Source organism: Megalops cyprinoides, chromosome 9 (genome assembly GCF_013368585.1).
Source record: "Megalops cyprinoides isolate fMegCyp1 chromosome 9, fMegCyp1.pri, whole genome shotgun sequence".
Lineage (NCBI taxonomy): Eukaryota > Metazoa > Chordata > Actinopteri > Elopiformes > Megalopidae > Megalops > Megalops cyprinoides.
This window is the reverse complement of record NC_050591.1, coordinates 12,584,131-12,590,130: the sequence shown is the minus strand read 5'-3', so window position 1 is coordinate 12,590,130 and position 6,000 is coordinate 12,584,131.

Here is a 6,000-nt window from a genome sequence, read left to right as displayed (position 1 = left end):
TATGAAAAATTTTGCAACCTCATGGAATCATCGTAGGTGACCTAAGTCTATCCGGTTCAACTAAATGTTATGTCGACTTAACCAATCAACAGTCTATTCTGATCCGTCATCAGTCCTGATGGTCTCCCCCAGCAAGTGCAAGTTTTCCTGTCAGTTCTTGAGAAAGCCTTCCTCGGCTCCTGCTGTGAGGTTGGGTGGCAGCACCCAAGTGCATGCCGGCAGAGAGGGAGGGCACGGAGTTGTTTATTTTGGGAGCTGCAGCAATAGAACTCACAGATGGAGAGAATTAAAAATATATACACTCCAGGACAAGACAAACCCTTCCAGCTCCTGCATGCTACCATGGTGTTCTTTCCCTAACTGTCCCCCCAGCCATAGCTCACATCAATTCTTGAGAAGTTGTTTTGCTCTCCAGCTGATAATGATTTAATTTGGTGCACCAGCCAATTTGTACAATCCTGGAATGTTGGTGGACCAAGATGAAAGAGGAAGTGTAAAAAATGTTTCCTGTTGAAGTAATCTTGGATTACTACCATACTGGCTGATACTGTAAGATTCCACTGAAGCCTTGCCCATGAAATCATTCATGCATTCCTGTTGCTATTGTATGTTATTTACTCGATATGCCAGTATGGTAATGTCTGTCTTGGCAAAGTTTTCATTTGATTCCCCCCAGCTAGAGTAGCAGTCAGTAACAGATGGTTTTAATGTCCGTCAATGAGACTGATCAAGAAACTCAGAATTCAGGCTGTGTAAAAATCTACAGAACACTTCCATCCCAAATAGGGCAGATGTCCTCTGAGGTCTCCATGTACACCGTAAGCTCTGAGCCAGGTTAGCACCGCAGCCACCAATGTGGGCACAGAGTGCCTCCGCACAGCTCAACCGACGGCCTTTCAGGAAAACCGTTTGGAGAATGACTCACTCTCGAAGGTTGGTGTTGCTATGCCAGTTTGGAAGGAAATGCGATGGGAAGCAGGGATGAGTCAGGCTGCGTGTGCCTCGCAGACTCATTTGGAAGCCGGGCAGGCGACCAACCGCTGTGCGCCGCTCCTCCTGTGGAGGCAACGATTTTTACCCTCACCACACCACTTCAAAGCCCAGGCCGCCTGCACCCAGCAGGTGCTGGTGGGTTGCCACTCGGAAAGAGCGTCCAAGGGCCTTTCTCACCATACGTGCTCTGGCACTTCACCACTAAGCCTCTTTACTCCGTGAGGAAAAATCGCTCAGCCTTTTTTACCTTGAAGAACTTTTTTTTTTGTACCTTTCCATGATCTGTGATGCGTTGCTGTTTTCATTTTTGGCATAGCCTGAGGGAATCGTTAATCATTCAGTCCCAGGAGGGGATTTGGCTCCTTCTGAGTAAATGGGCTCCTGTCATAATTTGGACATAAATCTGCTCATGGAGTGATGTGTTTTTGTCATGAAGTAAAGAAGAAATGTCTTTCCCAGGGGGTGAGGTGGAGTGATGGTCAGGTATCTGGACATTAGCAATAATTTATGTACGTTCAGGTAAAGAAAACCATTCCTTTTTTTCAATCAACTTGATACAGCACAGGGATTGCACTTCATTCATTTGATAAGCATTTGGAACACACTGGGCAAGATTTACTGTATCTTGTACATGTCAAATAGAGGCCAATTTAAGTATTTCCACCGAGGATCCTCTGAATATGATTAAAGGTCAACTGTCAAAAATAAACACTGACATTGTTATGCACACACAGTTGGAAAAAAAGGTTTAAAAACATATGACATCATGCTTTTTGTGCGCATGCATATAAATACATTTGGATATTACAGTGTGTTGTAGGGACAATGTATCACTTCATGCTAATGCTAATACACCCCAACAAAACCTTACCCATCTAACATTGTTTTGCAATTACCACTGTTGCTTTGGAAATGAAGCCAAACAAGTGGATTTAGTTGGACATGTATTTTTTACGGATATCCACTAATATTTACTTTATATTTCTTGTGTATGTGCATGTCTGTACATTCAGCCTAACAACTATTGCCTTAAATTCCGGAAGGAAGGTGACAGTCTGGATAATACAGGGTTTATGCTTAGTGTGAGATATTCTGGTTTGATGGTTCAGACATGACATTGAGGGGGGACTGGCTATTGCAAAGGCAGCTTAGCACAGTGTTTGTTGGGAGGGGTCATCAGATGTGAAGTTAATAGGGATGTTCAGAGACAGAGCTTTCCCCTTATTGGCAACTTGGAACGGAGATTTATTAAGCATAAGCCACTGTAAGATCAGTATTTAAGCTGGAAGGAGAACATTTTGTAACACAGGTCAACAACATAGGTCTCAAAACAGTTTGTGTATAACAGACAAATAGCCAAAGAGGCACAGGAGTCATACAATTTTATTGGTGGCCTTAAAGATGTAAGTCTCTGATAAGCAGTCAATGCTGTTTATTGTATTAAATTCCAATGTAGATTAATTCAAATTTGAACTCAGAACATAACCTGTGTACTCTGCTCCATGGGGGGAAAAATAAATCAGTGAGAAAGAAAGCACGGTATATGCTGTTGCAGGGCCAGAGATAACCTATCTGTTCATGAGGAAACAGGCTGTAAGGGAGGTGCAAAACTTGGTGACGTGTGGATATTAACAGTCATGTGTCATTCCTGCTGTGTAAAAGCAAGCTTTTTTCCACCTGAGAAGAGAGGACTGTTGGTCTGTGCCAGCAAGATGTTGTCTATCATGACTTATTTATTCCCCTGCCCTTTCTGTGCATCCCATTACTGCTGGCAATCGTACCATTAACGTTCTTCTCTGGCCCTGCTTGCGGTTGATACAAGGTTGTGGCAAGGTGGCAACAGACTAGCAATACTGCCAGAGCGTGATTTGTTAGCTTGGCTGCAATTGCAATCAATCACCATTCACACTCTCACATGCTTAAGACTACAAATTCCTTACAGTGCTTTTCCATATAGCATTTTCCATATGTTCCAGTATTTTCCAGCTCTGATCCTATTGAATGAGGGAGTTGTTTAGTTTATATCTGCATACACAGAGACCTCGCTGGACTGAGCCAGGGTTTAATGGCCTTATTCTACAGAGACTGGTGAGAATTATTGAACTAAGCATTCATTAAGTTTCCTTGTGTTTATTTTTGTCTCCACTTGCTTCAAAACATTGATTGACATTCCCCGGGCATATTGGATATATATCAGGCATCAAGGATATTGCTTATATATAACACTGCCATTTGAATGTCAGTGGTTTTTGGAAGCCTTCCATAAATTGCATTCTCCTGTACTTTAGATACCCAGGATTGACATTTCTGATGCAGTCTTTGTGCTTGTGTCCACATTGTTTGTGATGGTTTTTGTATTGATAATATGTGCTGTGTAAATACACATGTGCAGACAGAGCAGTCAGTTCAGGTTGCATGTATAAAACATGGGAACTGATGGGAACTGATGGGAGCCTAGACTGAACTTACAAGATTCCACTCTGCAACATTAATATCATAGGGGGTCTCGGCAAGCTGGCATTGATGTTTAATGAACTCACATTTAGCCTGTAAAAAAGCAGCAGCGTCGCGGTAAAGCAGGATAGGCTTCGGCGGGCCCCTGAACTGCAAATGCAATACAACTCAAACTTGTGGCAAAGCAGCCAGCCAAGTCAAGCATGAAGGTCCTTCATTAAACATGAATGAAGAGTTCCAGGTGGTACAGTTGTAGCAACTGCGTGTTCAGATTTAGGGAACTTGATTTAGTCCAATCCTGTGTGTTCTTGTGCAGAATTACTTTTTGCCACCAGGTCTTATCATCCTATTACATGAATTACAGGATTTTCTGTTTGTAACCTAACGGCTGGAATAGATAGCCACATTTAAATAGCTAATTATGGAAAATATATATTTTTTTCTTATCTGTTAACAAAAGTAATATTCAATTATGTAAGTTCATAGCTCCACTCAAGGCTTCATTGCCCTCCTGGCTTTAAGTCCAAAAATTACAAAAGGGAGTGATCATTTCACCTTACTAGCAAATAAGTCTCTGCTAAGCTCTCGGCCCTCTCATAAAGGAACATTAGGTTGTTCTCTTTGCGCCGCTAGTGCGGGAAGCGCTCTGCAAATTGCCCTCGGCAGACCAGAGTTTTCCGTGTGAAGTTCCAGGATGCGTCTTAATGATCTGCCCTCCTCCGACCTCTGCCAAGTGCAGCGTGGGGCAGCGAGGCTCCCAGACAGGGGGGGCGTGATGGAGTGCCCGGCGCACTCGGGCGAGTCACCTTGACCCATATGTAAATGGCCGCCGCCGAGCCGCTCTATTTATCTGTCGCTCTCCTCTCCTTTCCTTTCCTCTCCTCTCTGGCGCCCTGGAAAACAGACCTCACGGGAGACCGTGCTCCGTCCCTGGCCTGTCGCCATGGCCGCGGAAGCGGGGGTGTTGGGGAAGGGGGAGCAGGGGTGGGTATTCGGCGGCAATGGGGGTGCTCTGTAATTAAAGCTGGGCCGCCTCTCGGCATTGGCGGAACGTTGCGGGAATGTTGTGCGGAGGGAAGGAGGGAGGGTGGGAGGTGGGGCCACTCCGTCCCTCCTGCGCCTGTTCGGGAGAGATAAAACCCCCAATATTTGCACAGGCGACGTCCCGGCTTCGAATAAATCACGCCGCGCCACATTATTTATTCACACGGCAGGCATCCTTATCCGAGGCAGCCTGCATCGCTGACACGTTATCCATTTATACAGCTGGATGTGTGCTGGAGCATTTCAGGTGAAGCGTTTTGTCCAAGCACACAACAGCCTTGCCCCACCCCCGACTAAAAACCCAGCTCATTGGTTCCCTACCCCAGTGCCTCAAGCAGTACTCAGTATGAGTACTATTAATAAGAATACAATAATATCATTTCATATACAATATTACCTTTTCATCATTCCATGTACAATTAGAGGAAGCCATATTTTAGAATTTATCACAAACAGTATGCTTTGTTTACCTCAACAATAGCTCTGTAGCCTTGTGCATTTATGCATACCTACATGTGTATGGTTTTGAATCTATAAAAAGCTAGTGTGACCTTCTCAGTCTAACACAAATGAGCCTACCCATTGGTCTATGGTAAATTATGCGTGTCACAACTAAGCGTACTCAGTCACTTCAATTCAATCAACATAGGTGTAACTGGGAAGGTCAATCACAAGCTCATTGTATGTTGCATGAGATAAGTAATCCTTGTGTATTGAATCTAATTTCAAATCTGTGTAAGCCTTTAACAGTAAGGATTGCTATGTTGCCATTAGATGGAAGTGGGGTATGAAAGACGAAGCGGGCATATATGAGGAGGGGGCAGTCTCCTGGGTTATCCATGGTTGGAGCTTGACCTCAGCTGACTTCAGAAGCACCATTGAATCAGCGATAAGACAGTTGCAGGCTTGATGCGCATGAGGCAATAAATTAGGCAAGATACGTCCATGGAATATTCTATCAACTCCTGTGACATGAGGCAAGTGTAGCAATGTGCAAAGTGCGGCACGCGGCAGGAAGAGCAATAGCATAATGCACATTGCCTTTACCTCATCGTGCAGAACACATCATGGACTGTAATAATGGATTGCTGTTTGAATTTGTGCTCTGAAGCTTCTTATTCTAGTTCTGTCAGATTGAACAACCTCAACAGGCATTGGTGTTGCAGTTGTGTTTCTCTGTGTCTTTAAGCTTCTGCCTTGTCTCTTCAGTGACTGAAACTGACTGGTAGACAACCTTAAATATAGTTGCTGTAAACAGTCTATAATGCTGAACAGTCTGCATTTCCTCAGTCTTCATCAAATAGCTTAATCTGTCTGTTTACATTCAAAGTAAAGCTTTATGGTGAGACCATGAACAAAATACACTGTACTGTATGAGTTTGGCTGCTTTCAGCCAAAGGGCCAGCTGCCATCAGAAACATTGAGAATTAATGTCTGATGTTTTGTGATGGTGGTTTTAACATTCCTAAAATTAGTTTTGAAAAGTTCCAGCGCACCTTCCCTTCCACA